At 41.5% G+C, this 23195-nt stretch overlaps 1 long non-coding RNA gene across 1 annotated transcript in view; it reads right to left on the bottom strand.

Annotated features, from left to right (window-relative positions):
- Nucleotides 1–20366, bottom strand: part of LOC124232027 (uncharacterized) — a 99287-nt gene extending 78921 nt beyond the window's left edge. The window contains exon 1 of the long non-coding RNA XR_006886750.1: nucleotides 20226–20366. This is a non-coding gene — a long non-coding RNA (uncharacterized LOC124232027). The remainder of the gene's footprint in view (nucleotides 1–20225) is intronic.
- Nucleotides 20367–23195: the final 2829 nt, after the last annotated feature.

Raw genomic sequence — 23195 nt, forward strand, 5'->3', positions numbered from 1 at the left:
TCCATTGACATTTAAAGTAGCCATTGATAAAAATGCATCTATAGCTATTTTGTTGCTTTTTTTGTGCATGTTTTTAGTAGTTCTTCTCTGTTCCTTTCTTCCTCTCTTGCTCTCTTCCCTTGTGGTTTGATGGCTTCCTTTAGTAATATGTTTGATTTCATTTCTCTAACTTGTTTGTTTATTTATTATAGGTTTCTGGTTTGTGATTACCATGAGGTTCACTTATAATATTTTACATCTATAGCAATCTATATTGAGTTGATGGCCTCTTTAGTTTGACCTCTTTCTAAAAGCTCTACTCTTTTACTCCCCTCCTCCTACATTTTATGTTTTTGAAATCATATCTGTTCTCTTATTTTGTGTGTTTCTATCCATTATCCTCTTATCATTGAAATAGATATTTTAGTACTTTTGTCTTTTAACCTTCATATTATCTTCATAGATGGTCGATCTTCTACCTTTACTATATTTTTGCTTTACCAATAATTTTATTGTCTGTTTTGTTTTGGTTTTTTAAATAATTTTCTTATTCCTAATTGCAGTCTTCTCTTTCCCAGTTAAATAAGTCTCTTCTGGGCTGGGCCAGTGGAACAGCAGTTAAGTTCCCACATTCCGCTTCAGTGGCCTGGGGTTCGCTGGTTCAGATCCTGTGTGCAGACTTATGCACTGCTTGTCAAGCCATGCTGTGGCAGGCGTCCCACATATAAAATAGAGGAAGATGGGCACAGATGTTAGCTCAGGGCTAATCTTCCTTAAAAAAATAAAAGTCCCTTCAGCATTTCTTGTAGATCTGGTTTGTTGGTAATTAACTCCTTTAATTTTTGCTTGTCTGGGAAACTCTTTACCTCTCCTTCCATTCTGAATGATAACCTTGTTGGATAGCGTATTCTTGGCTGTTGTTTTTTTCCTTTCAACACTTTAAGTATGTCATGCCACTCTTTTCTAGCCTGTAGGGTTTTGGCCGAGAAGTCCACTGATAGCCTTATGGGCTTTCCTTTGTATGTTACTTGTTGCCTTTCTTTTGCAGCTTTTAGGATTCCCTCTTTATCTTTAATCTTGGACATTTTAATTATAATGTGTCTTGGTGTGGCCCTCTTTGATTTTATCTTATTTGGTGCTCTCTTTATTTCCTGTACTTGGATGTCTGTTTTCTTCCTTAGGTTAGGAAAGTTTTCAACTATTATTTCTGCAAATAGATTCCCTGCCCCTTTGTCTCTCTCTTCTCCTTCTGGGACACCTATAATATAAATGTCAGTGTGCTTGATACTATCCCAGAGGTCCCTTAGACTGTTCTTATTCTTTTTAATTCTTTTTTCTTTTATCTGTTCAGCTTGAGAGATTTCCTCTAGTCTTTCTTCCAGCTCACTATCCGTTCTTCTGTATCATCTACTCTGATATTGAGTCCCTCTAGTGAATTTTTCACTTCCAGTATTGTTTTCTTCATTTCTGATTGGTTCTTTTTCATATTTTCCAATTCTTTGTTGATGCTCTCACTGTGTACATTCAGTCATCTCCCAAGATCAGTGACCATAATTATGAGTTTTTGTTAGAACTCTTTCTCAGGAAGATTGCTTATTTCTGTTTCATATAGTTCTTTTTCTGGAGTTTTGTCCTGTTCCGCTGCTTGGAACATGTTCCTTTGCCTCCTCATTATGCCTCTTTCTCTGTGTTAATATCTATGTATTAGGTGAGTCAGCTATGTCTCCTGATCTTGGGGAAGTGGCCTCATGTAAGAGACATCTTTTGAGGCCCAGTAGTGTGCTTCCCTCTCATCACCAGTCCAAATGATCCAAAAGTGACCCCTGTGTGGGCTACTTGTGTCCTTCTGCTGTGGCAGGGTTGCTCTTACTGCAGGTACCCAGAGAGTTTAGGCTTTCCCTCCCTGGCTGCTGTTTGTAAATCAGGTTTGGGGAGCCCAAGCACAGTTGTCTGCAAGGTCTAACAGCACACTCCTGTTGCAGTTTTCCTGTTAAATGGGTAGGCACCCAGTGTAGCTGGTTGCTAGGCTCAGGGGTTTACAATTGCTGTAGGCCTCAGGCCTACAAGGCTGTTGTCAGCTCTCTTAGGTTTGCAGTTGAGTGGAGCTGGCCTAGGCATGGGTGCACCCAATTGTTTCAGGCTTTGGATGTCAAAGCCTATCTCCTTTGTGGCTGTTTGTGAAGCACAGGTTTTCTCCCACTGATAAGCCCCACCCCTCATATGTCCAGACACACTGTCAACACAGTCCTGGCCCTTGCATGCTTCCCAACCCCCTAGAGCATACCCAGTCACCACACTGCAGAGGCCCCCACCTCTCCTCCAATGCCCCTGCAGTTCACCTGGTCCTCACCCAGGCCCTGTCCCATAGAGGCAGATACACTCGCCTGTCTGCAGTGGACCCAGGCACCCAGTCTATGCAGGCTGACAAGTAGCCTGAGGGCTTGCTTTTGGATGGGGCCAGTCCCTAGGGTGGGTTGCCTGCCCTGGCTGAGCTAGATTAAATCCACACTCTCCTGGATGGGGCAGATCCCTAGGCTAAAAAGCCAGGTAAAGAACTCCAATGGCATCTGCCAGCTCTGTGTCAGCACACTTGTACTAGGTCATAACAATGGCCACCAGCAATGTGTCAGTCTCCGGAGAGGTCCTACCTCTCACCGAGATGAACTCAGAGCCTACCAGGTAAGTCTGTTTTCACCAAAGGACCGTGACTCTCTGAGACAGGTGAATTCGTGTGTGGGCCCTTTAAGAGCTGGCTTTATTCCACTTACGTTAATGATCACTTTTCTGGAGGTATTCCCTATTGTAGTTAACAGCCAGGGAAGCCAGATTGTAGGACACTTGTCTCAGTTGTGCTGAGTCTGAAGGATGCTTATAGCGGTAACGTGCCCCTGCTCAGGTCCCCACTTCTCCAGGGAAGGCTGCATGCCTTAGGGTGGCTCCCGCCTAGCTGGCTGAGAAGCTCCACGGCTCAGGAAGGTGGCTTTTTTTCTCTCCAGAAGGAATTCCTGCCTTTTTCACCTCAGTCAAGACTGTGCCTTGTTGTGGGGGTTCTGTTTATCCTGTTTTCAGTACTCTCTCTGGGGTAATTTTTCCAAGAACAGTTGTAACCTGGTTGTGTTCGTGGGTGGAGGTGAGTTCAGAGTCTGCCTACACCACCATCTTGACCTTAAGTCTCACAAATACAAATTTTAAATAACATTTGAATACGAGAATCATCCTGAATAGATAGATGAGAATCTATCTAGGCAGTTAGAGAAGTGGGTCTCTAAGATCACACACCTCTTTCTTAAGGAAATAGGACTTAATTTTAAGATCTCTCCTCCAGATCATGTGAGTTGACATTTCCTGTCTATGACAGCAGCATCCCAGATACTTGTCACTTAAATAAATGAGATACATATTTTAACCAAAAGGATAAAATGTTAAAAATTGAAAAAGATGGTATATATCAGTCACAAGTAAGATCCCAAGGAGATCATTCGCTAGACTATTGGGTCCCCTCAAGAGCTATGAAACTTAACCCAGTGGCTTCTACCAGTATCTTAGGGGTGGTGGGAGGCTGGTCTTAGAATTACAGTGAACTTATCACTGTCTAGAACCATCTTTTTTATTTGCTTGTTCATAGGTATTTAGCCTGCCTTTTCTACCACTAGTTTGTAAACTCAAAGGTAGGGACACACCCTGTCTTTTCACCCCTTTATTTATAGCTCCCAAAATAGTGCTTTGTAAGAGTGAATTCTCTAGAAGTGTTTTGAATGATTGAGTGAATGAATAAGTGAATAAGTGTTGTTTAAAAGCCCCTTTCACCTTTCCTCCACATTGACCCATCCGACAGGTGCTGGAGTCACTGCTCCAATGACAAAAACTGAGCAAAAAGTTATGGACTCAGACATCAAAAGATGGACATTAGAGGAAATAATAAACTAGGATGACATATATCTTCCAAAGTAGGATTCTAGGGAAATATATATGTGTTCTTTAATATTTCTATCAACAGTTTGAAGTTAGGCACTTTCTCTGATTACAAAAGCAAATTTACTGGCCATTCTATGCACTCAAAATGGCTCATGCCAAGCTTTGTGTGTGTGTGTGTGTGTGTTCGTGTGTGTTTGTGTATGTTTGTATGCTTGGGAAAAGATGTTGGGAAGAAGCATTTAAACCAACTCTTAGAGATGACTTGTATAGTATGAGAATTTCAGGTAATTATAAAACCAAATTTTTCCTCTAAATATAATTCGTCATAGTCAGTAAGAAATAAGCAATTATCTATTGACTAGAAATTATTCGCAAAATACTGTGTTAGGTAGTATATTAATGTGCTAGAGCTTTCATAACAAAATACCACAGTCTAGGAGGCTTAAACAATAGAAATTTATTTTCTCACAGATCTGGAGGCTGGAAGTCCAAGATCAAAGCACTAGAAAATTGGGTTTCTGGTGAGTCTCTTCTTGGCTTGCAAACAGCTGACACCTTGATGTGCCCTCACATGACCTTTCCCCTATGTGCACAGAGATAGGTCTCTTGCATCCTCTCCTCCTGTTATAAGGACACCAGTCCTATCTGATGAGGGCCCCATCCTTGCAAACTCGTTTAAACTTAATTACCTCTTAAAGGTCTTAACTCTAATACAGTCACATTGAGGGTTAGAGTTTCACCATATTAATTTGGGGGGGAGGATTTAATCCAAACAGGTAATGAGGGGAGAATATGAACAAGGCACTGATTTGAGGTTACAATGTAGGGGTAGCTTGGGGAGTAGAAACCAACACAAACACCCAGGCATAACTGCAGCATCAACTCTGACAGAAGTTCCATGAGAGAAGCAAAAACCAGTTGCCCTGAGACTGATGAAGGGAAAGCTAATGAAGTTGATTTGAAATGATTGAGAAAGGCTTCATGAAAGACATATGAGGTAATCCCACAAATAGAAGAAGGCTCCATAACAGCTTCCTTCTGAAACAGATGTCAAAAAGAGCAATCTGAAAGAAACTAACAGTGTGAGAATGGAATGAAGTCTTTGAAAGAAAGCAAGATAAGATCTATGAAAAACAAAGTTTGGAAAATCCAGAAAAATTCCCTGTTTGGGGAACTCAATAATTGGATATATGTGAAAGTAGCTGTTTTTTCGCTTGTTACAGAAGTCTGACGCACAGACCCCAACAGCAGGGTCTTGGCCAAAAGAAATAAGTCTAGGAGCCAGCCCAGTAGTGTAGTGGTTAAGTTCGTGTGCTCTCCTTCAGCAGCCCAGGGTTCATGGGTCCAGATCCTGGATGGTGACTTAGCACTGCTCATCAAGCCACTCTGTGGTGGCGTCCCACATGAAATAGAGGCAGATTGGCAACAGGTGTTCGCTCAGGGCCAATCTTCCTCACAAAAAAAGAAAGAAAGAAAGAAGTCTAAACTAAGATAAGCAAGAATATCTATAACAAGAAGGTACATATTTACCCACACCCACACGTTTCAGAAATCCCTCAATTCTAATTTACTAACCTGAACAAGTTGAGTGAGCTTTTTAACAGGTGACTAACTTCTACTGATAAAAGCACATTCGTCTATGGTTTAAGAAAAGCTCTTTTTCATAGTTTATTTTCCTTTTTACACAGAGAGAGAACTCTGCTCCCAATGTGGTGCAAACAAGAGGCTCCTTTCGAGGATTTCTCAGACCTGGAATTTCTCCGATGATGGGTGTTCCAATGTAGACTCGATGAGGTGCATTTAGGAGAAACAAACTGGCAATTTCGTGTTAACATATCTGATGTCAGTCCAAAGCGGCTTCAAGTAATTTTTAGCTGAACAGCAGAACCCCTGCTGCACATAATACTTTCACGAGGATGGACTGATTCTGATTCCAATGGGAAGTCTTTTAGTTTGCTTTGAAATGACGCTGACAGAGTCCTTCAGAGCCCATTGCATAGCATATCGCCATCATTTGTCCCCTCACTATCTCCTCTGCTAGACTGTAAGCTCTTTGATGACAGACACTTGCCTCGTTCACTGCCCTATCCCCAGCACCTCTCATAGACAGTACCCTATGGAAGGTTTTGAACTTTGGCTGTGAGGGTTCCTGTTCACCATTTTCTTTCTTTTCTTTTTTTTTTTCTGGTGAGGAATATTGGCCCTGAGTTAACATCCGTTACCAATCTTCCTCTTTTTGCTTGAGGAAGATTGTTGCTGAACTAACATCTGTGTCAATCTTCCTCTATTTTGTATGTGGGATGCCACCACAGCATGGCTTGATGAGCAGTGTGTAGGTCTGCAACCAGGATCCAAACCAGGGAACCCCGGCCTGTGGAAGGGGAGCTCACAAACTTAAACACTATGCCACCGGGCCAGCCCCTCCTGTGCACCATTTTCCACAGTCGTTCTTTTCTTTTTTTTTTTTTTAGGAAGATTAGCCCTGAGCTAACATCTGCCGCCAATCCTCCTCTTTTTGCTGAGGAAGACTGGCCCTGAGCTAACACCCATGCCCATCTTCCTCACTTTATATGTGGGACAACTATCACAGCATGGCTTGCCAAGTGGTGCCATGTCCAAACCCGGGATCCGAACCAGCAAAGCCCGGGCCGTGGAAGCGGAACGTGCGAACTTAATTGCTGTGCCACGGGGCCGGCCCCAGTTGTTCATTTTTTTATTTGGAAAACATTTGCACTAATCTAATATCTGGACTGGAAATCTATACACAATGAGTAAGCGGTTGCTTAAAATTGCAAGTCGGTTATAAAATCTTAAATTGGATAAATCTTTATAGACCCTGGGCAGGCCCTGTCACTGAAGGGATCAAATTACACTGCCTCGTCTGCCGGAAGCTTCTATCAGTTTGTGCTGCCTTACGGAACCCTGACATTCATTTCTACTTGGAATCCTAATGTTCGGAAGGTAAGTCTGTCAGAGACTGCCGGATGACCCCCCAGCATCCATTCTCCTCCTTCTCCCATAGTAACAGAGTATCTAATTTTAGGTGAGCATGACTCCCCTAACTATTACGTTTCAGAGCATCTGTTGCAACTAGGTATGGCTGGCTTCACAACTAAAGCTCTTGTCAATGAAATGTATGTAGAAATGATGCATGCAACTTCCAGAAAGTGCCTTAAAAGGATTGCTCTTCCAACACCCACCGCCTCTCCTAGCTGGCTGGAATGTTGACATAACACTGGAGTTCCAGTAGCTATCTTGGAGCATGAGGTACGTTGAGAAAGAAAGCCATGTCCAGTGAAGCAATAAGATAGAAGAAGCCTGGGTCCCTGAGGCAAACGATCCCTGACGACCCCAGTCCCTACGCCAGACTCCTTTAATGTGAAAAAAGAGCTGCTATCTCGTATAAGTTGCATTATTTTGCTTTGTTTTGTTTTGATACTCACAGCCAAATGTAATCCCTAATCTTATCCTCTGACTGAGGAAGGAGTAGTTTATCAGTCGGTCATCTCTCAGCAAATATTAGAGAACTGATGCCAGCTTCATAGGGGTCTGTGAGGGGGCATCTATTTAAATGCAAAATGCTATCCATGGACCAGTGACCATCCACAAGCTATTCGTTATGGGCCCATGACAAGATAATCAGAGAATTTGAGAGTAGTAAGCATTTAGAAACTTTTATAGCAATTTCACACGGCCCAACTCATCTCATACAACCAGTTGGACGTTGTTGACCTTTCCTGGTGAGTCACATGTAACGCAAACCGCCTACTAATCGTGTTCAATGGAACTTCACGATATGGGACTTTTAAGGTCACTTTGTCAGCTCTCACCAAAATTGGTTAAAAATCTGAGAAAGTGTAAGTACATATTTTTGCACATATATCTCTCTCTGTATATAGATACCTGAGAAAGTGTGATGCTATAAGCATATGTAAATAAAATTTGTAGACATAATTCATTCTTACAATAGTTTTAATCAAGCCTATTTTAAATCTATTTTTAACTTCATTACCTATATTAGGGAACTGAAATTGGTGTTATTAATTTTAACCCCAACTTATAGATAAAAAATAAGCTTCGCTGAACATTTTTGTCAAGAAAATATCAACCCATCCTGATTACAGCTATAATGCTAACTCAGTGATAACAATAAACAAGAGTCCAAAGATATAAAGATCAAAAAGTTGTACCAGTTTTAGTTAAAAGCATGATCCTTTGTATACGGAGCTCAGTTTTGCAGTCATAATTGATGCCTAAGAGCTAAAATAACAATGTGTTATTTGAAGAGACATATTGGCTAATCAATGAAACTATTAAGACCTAAGGAATACTTACATCCAAATCATAAAAGGTAGATTCAAAACCAAAAGAATCATTTTTTAAAAAGAAAGGATCTTGAATTAAAAAGCCACCAGAAACAAATGTGCTTTGTGGGTTTCTTATAAAATAACACTTTGAGTTGCTAAGTCTAAAGACCCACATGCCTTTGTTTAAATATTAATGAACGAATGCATCAAAGATGTTTGCTTGGGGGCCAGCCCTGTGGCACAGCAGTTAAGTGTGCACGTTCCACTTTGGTGGCCCGGGGTTCACCAGTTCGGATCCTGGGTGCGGACACGGCACTGCTTGACAAGCCATGCTATGGCAGGTGTCCCACATATAAAGTAGAGGAAGATGGGCATGGATGTTAGCTCAGGGCCAGTGTTCCTCAGCAAAAAGAAGAGGATTGGTGGCAGATGTTAGCTCAGGGCTAATCTTCCTCAAAAAAAAAAAAAAAGATATTTGCTTGGAAATGTTGAGAGAATCTTGTCAAACAGGGTGGCTCAACGGCCATTTTCCAGTGACACAAAACTTAATGTCATGCAGGATCAATTATAAAACAAATAAAGCTGGTAATACAATTTTCATTGCAGCTAGACAGATATACAAATATTGCTAAAATGTCCATCCTTTTCACATATGTGCAGTTTGAACATGAAGGTGATTTAAAGGAAGAATTTGTGTTCTAAGTTTCATTTTCAAAAAGACAACCAGTTCTAAACTATATAGAGCCATGAAGTATTAATCAACAACTGTGATTTGGAGTTTAAATTTTTAGAAGTATGTTCTGATGGCACAGCTCTCATAACAGGAAGCATTCTGGAATAGCTGTGCCCAATATAAATCAAGGGAATGCTTCCGTCATCAAGAAATCTTATTCCAAAAGAAAACAAAACAAAAATGTTGGCTGAACTAAAAAGTGCTCTTGGTGTAAGTTGTAAAGTACATAAAAGCTAACTCGTAAAATTTGAGGGCATTCTTTTTACTTTTAATCATATGGAAGCTGATTATAAACAACTACTGTGCAATGATGGTTCCTGAGAGGGAAATTTCCATCAGGAATATTTGAACTGAACAAACCTATTGTGTTTCTACAAGAAAAGAACCAGTTTTAACATTTCAAAGATATGCATTAGACAGTCTGTCATGCTTATTTGTTGGATATCTTTTATACTTTTAAAGATCTTAATACTCCATTCAAATAAAGGACATGACATGTTTTCAAGCGCAGATAAGAAGAAAAGGCAAAAAGAAAAGTTGGAAGCTTGGACAAACAATTTCTACAGAGTGTTGATGTCCTGTAATTTAACAGCAACCAATAATAAAGTAGGTGATGATCTTGAAATTACACATCTGCAAAGTTATTGCCATACATCTGAGAAATTTTGGAGAAGGTTTTGGATTTTACTTTCCATTATAAGAACATTCACGAAGAGGAAATTAATGGATCTGATATCCATTCCTTTTATTGAAAGTTAAATTAATTTTAACTTTAACTTTGCAGGATAAATTGTACAAATTTGCTACTAATGAAAGATTAAAGATGAATTTTGCAAATACTGTATTATTTGCTTCATTTTGAAGAAAAGTTAAAAATGCATATCCTGAGTTTGCTGAAGTTACTTTAAAATTTATTCTCCCATTCATGTCAAGATACCTCTGTGAAACTAGATTCTCTACTGGGAATGTTATCGAAACAAAACACAGAAACATCTTCCCCATAAGGAATGTCATTGTCGATTTAACTATACTAGCTAAATTAACAAGCAAGAAGCATGCTTACTTATTGCATTTAAAAAAACTTAAAATTTAACGTACATGCTGTTCATTAAAAGCGTGCATATAGACATTTAATATGGGAAATTGCCATCTCATTCATAACTTTTCATTAGTTCATAACTGCAGAGATAGAAAGCTATAATAGTGATTCTCTATAGTTATAGCTTATATGCATGCATTAAATGAACAGTATAAACTTTGTAATTATTTTCTCTTTTCCCATATTATGTTTATTCTGATCACATTTATTAAAATAATTTTTATGCCTGTAGACTCTAATCATAAAATTTGCCTTGTATTTTGTGTGTCTTCTATTTCTTTTGTGTTTCTAGGAATTCACGTATGTTGTATTTTACGAAACTACAGGTCTGTGGTGAATTGGAAAGTGGAAAACAAACTGGTCCTTCTCCACAGACGATCTGAGAAGCACTCAGAGATTATTTTTCTGCCTCTAGTTTGGAGCATTTCTGAGCTGTCCCAAAAATCAACATTCTACTTTTCCTGAATCACTACTAGCCAAACCTACCCTGATCTCTTGTCTGTCTTAGGCACAGCACCCCTAATATCAAGATGAAATAAATGCAGGCTGTATCTGCGACTCATCAAGGTCAAAAACCCAAATGCTCACAGGGCCCGGGCTAGTGAAGAAATGGGGGCAGTGGGCCGAGGGGGCAGGACAGAGTGAAGAGAAGGGGCTCGCTCTGCAGCTTCAGGTCAACGTTTCCAAGCAGAAGATGGGCCCAGGGTTGCCAGCTCCTCAAAGTTTTTTCAAGAGAAGCCAGAAATCCCAATTTTTATATAAAAATAAGTTCATTTAAAAATGTTAAAAAGTAATTCAGATTTTTACAAACCACAAGACCAGCTAGAGAAAATACATCTGTGGGCCAGACTTGGCCTCTGGGCCACCAACTGGAACCTGTTGGGCCTCCAAAGATTCTTGATAGAGAAGGTAAGACCAGCAAGTGAAAACGGTTTCTTTCAAGTTCAGCCTATAGATAAGTTTTGGCCATTTCCTGTCAGTCTTTTCCATCAGTGGAAACAGCTGCTGGTGTGATCCAAAGTTTACAAGCACACACTTCCTGCCTCAGTCTAGCCTGAGGCACCCCCACAATCGGTCTCAGATATCAAGTGAGCATGAAACAGATCGCTTCGGGAATGTCCACACAGGAAGCATTCAACAAGAGGTTCTGTAACTCTTGGACTACTCGTCCAGAAAAGGATATGAAAACAAGACACAGGGGCTGGCCTGGTGGAATAGTGGTTAAGTTCGTGCCATACACTTCAGCAGCCCAGGGTTCACAAGTTCAGATCCCGGGCGGGTGTGGACCTAGGACCATTCGTCAAGCCATCCTGTGTGGTGGCATCCCGCATAAAATAGAGGAAGATTGTCATGGATGTTAGCTCAGTGATGATCTTCCTTAAGCAAAAAGAGGAAGATTGGCAACAGATGTTAGCTCAGGGACAATCTTCCTCACAAAAAAAAAAAAGACACAGTGCAGACAGGCGAGAGCATCTGAGGAGGATCTCTGAAGGAAACTGGGAGTGAGTCTCCTAACCTGACTAGCGGGCAGGCAGGAGAGGTGCTAACTTGCCCTCAGTCCCAGTTGGGAGAGGGGTGTTCCATGGGACAATTCAGAGAACCTGATATTTGTTCCTGACCTTGAGAGGTGTGGAGGATTGGTGTTTGGTTCATGCATGACACAGCTAAGTCACCTGATAGGTTTGGCCATGTGGGCTTGGCCCAGTCCCCCAGTTTGGCAGGCCAAGGGATGCATGAGTGTTTCCACCAGACACATAAAGGCTCCGTGCCCATGATTCACTCTCAGAAATCAGGGAAGACCAATGTGCATTTGCTCTCCAGGGGTGTCATGCAAGACCTTACCAGCTGCTGCTTATGAAAGAGTTTAAAGTGCTATGTAAGTACTGAATGGCATTGTTCTTCCACAGGGCTTTCACGGACAAGATAAAAGATAGGCGCTCTCTCTGTGCCTTTGAGGGCCTTTCCCAGCCCCTTCTCCTTTTGTCTGCCCTATCGATAAACTGGAAGGTATCTGCCCTGAGATTCCACGATGACCTTTCCCATTAAGCCCCATTATTATTCATGATCTATGGAAAGAACTCACTCTAGGTCGGAATCTCCGACAAGCTGTGGGAGTGTCCAGTCAAACCCAGCACAGTGCAGCAATGATCTCATTATCTAGGGGTGGTTTCATTTAAAGAAATGCTTCATTCACTGTGGGGATGGGAAGGCTGGGGTGGGAGGTGCGATTTGCATTCATGGTGGGGGTCTTAGTACCTGAAACAAGCGAACTGTGTTTCTGTGCTGGACTCTGCCCTTCCCTTTCTCACCCAGTAGCTCCAAATTCTGTATCCACAAGATCTCCAAAACCCCAATACAAATCAAACAATAGAGCTCTCGATTGAAAACTATAATTTGAGTTTCAGGGAGCCAAGCCAATATCCAAACTCTCCCTGATTTTTCACAGCACTTACTGCTTGTGTCATAGATTTGGCACTTGATTATATTCAATTTAGCACATAATTATAGCCCTGCTGTCTCATGTTATTCTTTCACTGCTTGTCAGTGTTCTGTTTTCTTCTTCCCAATAATACAGCAAGTCCCTGGACAGCAGAGACCACTTTTCACCCTTCATCAGAAATCCACATACTTAGCACAGTGTTAGACCCAGAGCAGACTTGCCATAAACACCCACTGAGTTGAATAGAGTGGAAGGAACCACCAGATTCGCCTTCCAATTAGCCATGCAGTTGATGAGGGGAAAAGGCGAAACCCACCGAGGATTTGGCTTCCCTGTCTCTTTCACCGCTGGGAAGTTACAAGCTTCTTCACTGGGCTTTTCATGGGAAAAGCATGGTATTCCTGAGGCTTCAGCGTGGGCATGTCTTAGGGGAGCACCTTCTAATGCGAAGCAAAGGTCTGGGTGGATAGTGACCATGACTCATTGTCAAGTCTATGTGGGAGCCTGGGCGGCTATAATCTCATATGAAAAGTATTTCCATTCCATCCTGCTCCTTCCCACACTCAACCTTCCTGGGCCACTCTGTTGCCATAATCATCCGTACTATGCCCTGAGGCTTGAAACTAAGAGTAGTCCTCAGACCCTCAGCATCAGCATCACCTCAGGCCTTACTAGAAATGCAGAATATTGAGCTGCATCTTAGATTTAATGAATCAGGACCTTTTAAATAAGATCCCCAAGCAAGTCATAGGCACACTGAAGTCTGAGGAACCCTGGCTAGAGAGGGCCTTGTCTCTTCATCCTTGAGGAGCCAGCTTGGATTTCTGAGATGAAGCTGCAGAATAAACCAGAATAATCCAGGATAATCCAGAATAATCTCAAGCTCTAAATTACATTTTCTCTCTCAGGAGAGGAAAAGATCAATAAAGCAGTAACGCCACAAATTACCTTCAACCCACAGATAGGCACAGAGCTCAAAAGAAACCAGGCCAAGCCAAACAGCGAGCAGGATGCTATTAGTAAGAGTCATAACAAACAGTGGAAACAGCTCCCCATGTCCTACTCTGTCATGCTGTCTTCTGCCATCTATGATCCAGAGCATCCAGCCTTCAGTACAGTGCTGGTCCAACACATTGGAACGGTCCTACCACGCATCCGAGGACATATTCTAGAGAAAGTCCAAAGCCTTACTAGGTCTCAAGGCACAACATCAGCTAAATCCTTGAACAAACGTGTAGAAGTCACTACAATGGCTCCAGTTTCCTGGCACGAAACTCTGAACCCCAGTTTGGTCCAAGCTATTGTAGTCCACTACTATGCAGAGTACGTTCTTCCCTCCCTTCCACTTAGCAATGCTCTGTACAAGTTTCAAGGTTCAACTCAAGACCTGCTTCTTCCACAGCATCTGCCTGATCACTCCAAACCACCCTGGGGACATCCTCCAACATGCTGGTGTTTAACAATTTCATGGATGGTTTTTCCCTCAACAAGGTTATAAGTTCCTGGAATGGGGAAAACTTGTGTCTTACATTATATTCTACACTTAGCCTAGTCTTTTTAATATTACAGGCTCGTAAACCATTAAATATGTGAGTGAAGGTCTTCAAATACTCAGTGTGAACTAGCATAACCATCCAGCAAATCCTCCTACAGAAGGGACCCAGGAATAGCCCATTAGCTTGGGAATCTTCCTGTCACTTCTTAAAAGCACAGCACCCTCCATATCTACACCATCCCAGCTTGGCTCTGCACTGGGTGGACCATCTCCTCTACTTCTGGGAGAGTCCAAGGGGCACCCAAGTTTCAGAACCATGTGCAGTCCAGGTGATTGGGCTGAGAGACAACCCTCAGTATGACAACGGCAAGTGATGCTCACCCCAGAGAACCAAGCCAAGCAATTCCTCCACTTTCCTGTGACTCTTGGGGAGTGCTAAGCTAGTATTTCACAACGGGAATGACCAGATGGATTAAGAGAAAATAACAGTAATAATAATCATTTCTGGCTCAGATTATTCCACAAGGCAAATCATATTTCTGACCTCCACTGGGAAAATAGCTATGGTGCTATCGACAGGAAGAGGACAATTTGAGACAATGACCAACGCATCCACTGACCTTTCCTAGTAGGAATTTTATTGCCGAAAGAAATGATGCATGTGTTATCAGAGCATCTTTTTCTATTACACCACTGGATTTTCCTCCTACATGTATGCAATGTCCCCTAACATGGACTAAATTAGTGATATATAGACTAGATTTTAAAATAAAAGCAGTGAAGAACCTTAAATACCTAGGCAATTGAAAATTGTAGGCAGGCAACGCTAACTGTGATTCCACCCTGCCATGACTGGCATGAAGCTCAGGCTCTTCCCCAGGACCAGTGAATTCACAGCTCCAGAGAACACTACCCCCAATGCAGTCTCAGTTATGGGGCCCCTGGCATTGGTACTGTACAACACGCATGTCATATGCGGTGGCCCTGAGCCTTCTAGTCCAAGTTATCATTTATTCTTTCTAATGAGTACAGAAACATATCTAACAAACTTGTAAAAGATGGGGAAACTTGGCACACGTATTAAGTCTTGAAATAAGCAAAGTTGAATGTTTTTGCTTTAAACTGCCCTGAACATAATGTCTTCTAGAATTACAGGCCTAACAGGAACTCTCAGGAGTTGTTAAATTCTTGTCTCAAGAATAAGATTTCACACATCTAGAAATCAGTCTGAGTCTTTCTTTAAAAAAGAAAAAAACCCAACCTCCCTCCCTGCCGAGAAAAAATTCTAAAATGGAATTGCTAAAATTCTACCCAATGATGGAGTCTCACCTCTCGCCCCTCTCATGCCAGGAAATTCTTCCCGATGGCTAACTCTCTGATGCCGTCCCTATCAAAAATAGAGGAGCGCCCCACCAAGCACAGAGCTGCAGGCTTTGCACAGCGTCCATGGCCTCATACCCTTTGCCAGTACCTTTCTAAGCACCAGTGCTAAAAGCATTCCTACAGGTCCTTAAAACTTATCCTCGCTCTTCCACTCATCTTCTCGTTCAAAGGAGAAAACTCAAAAGTTGGTTGGTGCACGTTTGAGATTCGACAAATATCTGAGAAATATTTGCTGTTTTTTTGTTTTTTTGTTTTTTAGCCAACTTTCTGTCCACGGTGTAGAGCAAGCTGCATCTGTCTCTGAGGTTAGAGAAATGAACCAAGAACTTGAAATAGTGGTGATCTTGTCGTAGAAAAAGCAAGGGTGGAAAATCTCAATCTCAAAAAGAAAATTTGTGTGGAGAAGGTAGTGAAAGATTTATCACTCTCCTTTTTTCTCTTTGAAAAGAAGTCAATGGCCATTCGGTGTTTAAATGAGAACAAAGACTCCAGGGGAGCCAGGCGAAGGTAAATATTTGTACTAATGTGTCATTGCATTTTACATAATGGGCCAGCAGCCTTTGAAATCTGACATGCTTCACATCGACAGGGTTTTTTTTCTTATTTGCTCTCATGAGGCAAACCTCTCCTAGGCCTTCAGTCACCAAAGAAGCTGCTGAATACAAGGACACTGAGGGGCATTTGGCCAACATGACCTCAGATATATTGACACACTGCAATGAGAGCATGATATAATTCAGTTTCTGCATTGCTGTTCCTTCTGCCAACTAATATTCGAATGTGTCCCTGAAGGATGTGGGAAATGTTGATTTAAGATAAAATAGTAAAGACAAACATTAGCTTGCTACATAAAGCTTCTACTTTCCATGAGAGCATTGTTTCTTAGCACTGGCCGCCTGGATCCCATCACCAGAGTCTGATTTCATTGGTCTCAAGAGCAGCCTGGGTTTTAAAAATTCCTCCGCTGATTCTAATGAGCAGTCACGATGGAGAAACACTGCCTTTGAGAGTTGCCAGAATATTTTATATTCTATTTGGAACAACAGATAAAATTGGTCTGATGAGTTCATGCTAGATGTTAAAAGCTGGGCCTGCAGAGAAACAGGGAAGGGATATAGGAAGGAAAATAGCATCAGAAGAGATGCCACCCCACCCCACCTGAAATCTGGTGACGGACACACAACACACAAATGACAATACAAAGGGTAAAGCTTAATTAGTGCAGTCCTTGAGCCGAGAAAAAAATGTCACAGGAGACCTAGCGGAAGTTTACCGAAAATCAGTGGGTCTCTAGACAACTCAATTGCTGTTCCAAGTACCAAGTACCGGGGACGACATTTGGAGAGGCTGGCACCCCTCACCTCCCCACAGCCCCTCAGGGCCCTCGGATGCCCTAGGGCTCTTTTGGGATTTCTCTCCAAGTGGGGATTTCCACACTGGCCTGGAGGCCGGCGGTGAGCAGCCCTGCTTGCCAGAGCTTGGAGGAAGGTGAGCCAGGTGATGTAAGGCGGATGGGTGATATAAGGCGGAATGAGGTCAGAGAAGCCTCCTGTTAAATGGCGCCAGCTTCCTGATGCCCAGGAGCATGCCTTTTCTCTCCTATTTCCTCAGGGCCAGGGCCTTCAGGTTTCCCACAAACTGCTTTCTTCACACAAGTGGGGAAGGCTGTGTTGCAACCACATGGCAATGGGTTGATAAGGGGTCACCCCTGTGTGTTAGCTACCTGTCCTCACTTATTGAAGGAAAGAGCTCTGCTTGTAGTTAAGGGAATCGGGGGTCCTAGGAAAGTTTTGGGAGGGTTGGAGCAGGGATAAAGGGAATAACTTCTTTATGTCCCTAATATCATACAGAAATGAGGAAGCAAGGGACAGGACATTTACCACGTAATAGGAATGAGTTAGGATGGTGTCAGTTATCACTACATGGAGTATCAAGGAAAAATGTTGATCTAGATAGTCTTCCAGGATCTATAATCAATCTCATGATAAGAAAAATCTAACAATTTTCTGGGCTAGGTAAGGTGTTAATAATTGTATATATTTTTCTGTGAATAATTATCTATTTTTCTGTGAATTCTTTATCACTGATATTTAACTCTCATGGCACAATGATTACGTATATCATTAAACACATTTCACCTTTGAGTCAATGGTTAAAAAAATTATTCAAGGACGTTTAAGCTTCTGAACCAACAGCCTGGTGGTTTGGTTACAGGTTTATAAATGACAGGGAATACTGTTCCCAGTAGCTGCATCATGCTTTATCTTTTTCTGCCTCTCCTATCCTTTGTCAAAATATATCCATCAGCGGGGGCTGTCCCCAGGCGTAGTGGTTAAGTTGGTGTGCTCCACTTCGGTGGCCCAGGATTCACAGGTTCGGATCCTGGGCATGGACCTACACCCTGCTCATCAAGCCATGCTGTGGCTGGCCATGTCCCACATACAAAATAGAGGAAGATGGGCACAGATGTTAGCTCGGCAACAATCTTCCTCAAGCAAAACAGGAAGATTGGCAACAGATAGTAGCTCAGGGCCAATCTTCCTCACCAAAAGAAAGAAAGAAACATCTGTGAGGGCAAGATTTCTGACTATGATAGAATAAAGAAGTCAGTAAATCTTCTTCCCCAGAAAGCAACTATAAAATTGGAGAAAATTGGCAAAATAACCATTTCAGGGCTTTGGAAACTAAGTAAAGGCAAACGACAAATTGAGAAGTGTTTGCTTATTAAAAAAAACTGATACACTTTGTGTCAGAACAGATGAAATCTGCGGCATTCTTGCCAGGGCTGCTGTCACCATCCCTCCAGCTCGGGCAGCGTGGCGATTCTACCAGTGCGGGGCCAACCCGGAAAACCAGCTGCTTCCCTGCTAGAGAGGCTCACTCATGCCCAGTGGGACTGTCAGTAAGAGGAGCAAAACTGGTAGGAAATAAAAGGGGAACCCCACAGTTCTCGTAGCCTGAGGATGCAGGCCCAGTTGGGGCGAGTAGCAGACTGGCAGACCACGCAGACATCCATTTAACGAGGAGATCCTGGAAATGAGAGCAGGACAGAAGGCCTAGATAAGACCCCAGGCTGGGTAGGTCCAGATAAGATCCCCACCCACAGGGGAAACCAAGAGGGCCCAAGAGAAAGTGCAATCCAGGGCAGACTTGCAAGCTGCCTGACTTTGAACAAGCTCCTGCTGCACACACAGACCCATCGGCAGAGGGTAGCAGCTCTGCTGGCTGGGGCTGTTTAAACACAACCTCTGACCAGTCTTGGGTTGACCACTGAGCCGTGCAGACACAGAAGCCGCCTAGGAAGCCAGGCTAATAAAATGAAAATAAGAATTTAAGAAACAAAACAATTGCCTGACATCATGCAGGAGACAGCCTGTGCAGATTAAAGTCCAGGGAACTTCCAAAAACGACAGCAGCAACAGCAAAAACCACTAAATGACAGCAACCTTCAGGGGAGAAGAATCAGAATCTGGAGTTTTACTGTAATATATTTTCTAAATTGCTCGGTTTTCAACCAAATCGTACGAGATAGGTAAAGAAATAAGATGGTATGAGCTACATTCAGGAAAAATATCAGTAAACAGAAACTGTCTCTGAGGGGGCCCTGATGTTGAATTTAGCACACAAAGAACTTATCCAAAATAAAGGAAAAGAAAAAACGACTAAAGAAAAAGTTGAACAGACCGTTAATGATCTATGGGACAGTATCAAGTTGTCAAACATATAGTCAAGCAGAGTCTTCGAAGAAGAAGATTGGATCAGAAAAAAAATATTTGAAAGAACAATGGCCACACATTACAGGCATATAGTAACAAATTCTGAAAAGCAAAGATAAAGAGAATATCCTAAAAGCAGACATATGAACAATATAAAGGAGGACAAGAAAAATGATGGCTGACTTCTCAAGGAAAACAATGCAATTCTGCTTCCAAAAAAAATAAATAAACAAAAGGTTTGTCAACCCAGAATTCTATATATCCAGTAATAATATCCTTCAAAACAAAGATGAAATACAGACATTGTCATGTAAATTAAAGCTCGGAGAATCCATCGAGAGCAGACCTATACTGTGAGAAATGCTAAACCAAGTTCTTCAGGCTGAAGCGAAATGATGATTGTTTGAAAATTGGTAATTTGGTTCTATATGAAGGTTTAAAAAGTGCCTGAAACGGTAAGTGAGTTGGTAAACATATAATATGGACTATTTTTTCCCAATTTCTTTTAGAGATATTTGTTTAAAGTAAAAGTAAAAACATCGTGAGCCAGCCCTGATAGCCTAGTGGTTAAAGTTCGGCACGCTCACTGCTTTGGAGGCCTGGGGTCATTTCCCGATTGCAGAACCACACCGCCTATCTGTCAGTTGCCATGCTGTGGCGGCAGCTCACATAGAAGAACTAGACGGACTTACAACTAGAAGGTACAACCATGCACTGGGGCTTTGGGGAGAAAACAAAAACAGGAAGATTGGCAACAGATGCTAGCTCAGGGTGAATCTTTCCCTGCAAAAAATGAAAAAAGGAACAACATTGTATTTTGGGGTTTGTAACATATGTAGTAGCAATTTATATGACAGCAATTTCAAAAAGGACAGGGAAGGCAAATGGAATTTCAGGTTTCCCCCATTATCCAAAAGTAGAACGTTCCTATGAAATGTTTCTTAAGGGGCAATGGCGTAAAGCAAAGAAGCAGTTACTGTTCATTTATATGGAAGAAATTTCTGAGTGCTCCCAGACCCAAAAAGTAACTTACCGATCATACCAAATGACACATAAACCCTAAAATAACACTACCGTATAGTAAAAGCAGGAATGATAGGATAAATACACAGCCTAGACAAGGTAGAAATCATGTCTCTACAGCGTGGTTTCACTTACCAGCATTGGGAAGAGAGTGAGCACAGTGGAAGGCTGAGAGGTGGTGGTGGTGATGATGGGGTGTTAGCCTGAGTTGTCGGAGGTGGAGTGGTGGAAGGTACAGGGGACTGGGGCGTAGGAGACAGACGAAGAGGGTCAGCTATTAACCACCTAGTAACAGCTCCTCTGAATCCACCAGGACAGGCAGATCACTAACCTCTACACTTTCTTCCACGTCAAAGGTTGAATTGCATCATCTGCTTCGGCTGCTGTGGAAGACCTGAAACACACAGTACGCTTGGCCGCTAAAATGGCTCACTGCAAAACAAAAGCTCAACACTTATTTTTGATTTTGCCTTTTTTTCATAAAAGTGAAAATCCCCTTTGGATCTGTTTTGGTTAGTGAAAATAGGTACTAATGTAGGTCTTTCCTAAAAGCAAAGTGGTGCAAAGAGAATTTTTGGCTAGCGGGGGAAGCCCATATACTGTTGTAATCATCGTACATTATACATAGAGTGGTATTATATTAACCCAAGATATACTGTAGCAAGTTAGATAGATATATTGTAGTCTCCAGAGCAACTACTTAAGAATAAAGCAAAAGTACAAAGATAAAAGGCCAGGACAGGATACAAATTCGACACTAAACGCATACATATTTGACAAAGGATATGTATTCAGGCCATATAAAGATCTCCTACAATTAAGTAATTTTTCAAAAGAAAACCCCCCAAAAATGGGCAACAGGCTTGAACAGATATTTCACAAAAGAAAATATAAATATGCTCAACATCATTAGTCATTAGGGAAATGCACATTAAAACCACAATGAAATAACACTACACACCCACTAGAATGGTTAAAATTTAAAAACCTAAAATGCCAAATATTTCTTATGATCCTGCAATTCTTCTCAGTATTCACCAAAAAGAAATGAAAACAGATGTCCACAAAGTAAACTGTAGAAGAATGTTCCTTGCGCTTTTATGCATGGTAGTCAGAAACTGAAAACAATATGATATCCATCAATAGGAAAATGGATAAACAAGTTGTGGTATATTTATACAATAGAATTTGACTTAGCAGTGACTAAAAAGGAATGAACTACTGATGCATGAAAGAACATGGATCAATCTCAGGGACAGTGAGTTGGCGGGCAGTGGGGAAGCCAGACACAAAAAAATCCGTACTATGTGATTCCATTTATGTGAATTTCAAAAATAGGCAAACAGGCAAAGCAAATTTGGGAGATTAATCAGAAACTTCCTAGGGTGAGGTGGGGGTATAGACTGGGAAGGGGCATAAGGGAATTTTCTAGAGTGGTGGAAATGTTCTATGCCTTAATCCGGATACGTAAATTTTTCAAAATTTAAGATTTGTACATTTTTACTGTAAATACATTTACATGATATAATTACACACACCTCAGTAAAAGTACCCCCAAAAAGTACATTATTCCTTTTTCACTCTATTTCATTAACTGGGATCTCCTTTCAAAGCTACTGAAGCAGGAAGGTACAGATTTGATACCATAAGTTCTGCTCAGCTTCCAGCCTTGAATATGCTTTTCAGCTCTAGGCTGTGGTCAGCCCTAAACTTTTGAAATAAGGGGACTTTCAAACTGGAAAAGAATGACCAAATTTATGATCAATCCACCATAAGCTACCATGTTGGCAGGTGTCTGCTTGAATATAAGGAACCAAGTAAGCATCTATACTCTGCTAATCCACCTGCCTAGGTTGATAGCCTGACTTTAGTATATGAAATAGGACTTAGAAGCCATATGTCTGAAGCCCGCAAGTTGCAAATCAACAGATGCCCATTTTATTGAGGAATAAGAAGCATGTTTATGAACAACACTCAAGAAGTTTGGAAGAGAAGGTCTGGTGCACCAGTAGCCTCCCTCACTTACCTAAAAAATTCTTGTAAACCTCTTACTTCTAGTCAGGTATGGAGCATGAGAACATGCGGGTTTCAGTGTAAAAGGATTTAAAACTGCAAGTATTCAAATAACTAAGAAATTAACAAAGTACCCCGAATAAACTCGAAGCATCGTTAAAGAATTGTGTCAATCTTTGGTTGCTGATGTGCTAAGAACTCAGGACCAGGACAGAAGTGACAACAAGAGAGTAGTCACATTTATGGTGAAATAGTCATAATTCCCATAATTCCTCAAATTTCAGAGCAAATTGAAGGCTCTGGGTAAGATATTGATGACAAAGACATGTGCAGGAAGCCTGAGTATATGAGGAGAGCATCTGCTTTCTCCCATCCTTCTATTGCAAAACTAGTCTCCAGTCCAGGCATTTTCCTCAGCAACAGTTTTTAAGAGATAATGCTAAAGAATTTTGATGTGCTGGACAAAAACATTCCACCTTTAAAATAAAAGAATTATCAATGATTGGGGTAGAGGAAATGAAGCACAGCGGTTAAGCATATGGGCTAAAACTTTGTTCTATCTAGGTACAAATTCTAGCTCTGCCCTCCAACTACCTGACCCTGTGCAAGTTACTTAGCCCTTCTGTGCTTTGATTACCTGATTTGCACAATGGGAATAGTAATAATTTCACAAGGATGCTACAAACATTAAATCTGATGATATATATTGTTGAAATAACTTTCTAGGTCCAAGATGGAGCTGGTCGTGCCTGGGGTGTCACGTCAGCAAATGGAAACTCAGATGGCCTTCCTGCCCTTGTAAATGCTCTGTTTGACCAGAAAGCAGTACATCCATTCAGCCAATCTCCAACCACCACACCAATTTCAGGCATTCTCACCCCAAGATTGACTATATGGCTCCAGTCAATCAGATATTTTCTATTTTGCTCTTGCTTGTTCTTTATTCTTTATCCTATAAAAGCTTCCTACCATCCACCCCATTTTGCAGCTCTCTGAAAGGAGACTGTCTACTTCATGACGTGCTAAATAGTTTGCTTGTATCACCTAAATTGTCTTCTTTAATCATTTTTTTGACAATCCATAAAGCACTTA

Source organism: Equus quagga, chromosome 2 (genome assembly GCF_021613505.1).
Source record: "Equus quagga isolate Etosha38 chromosome 2, UCLA_HA_Equagga_1.0, whole genome shotgun sequence".
Lineage (NCBI taxonomy): Eukaryota > Metazoa > Chordata > Mammalia > Perissodactyla > Equidae > Equus > Equus quagga.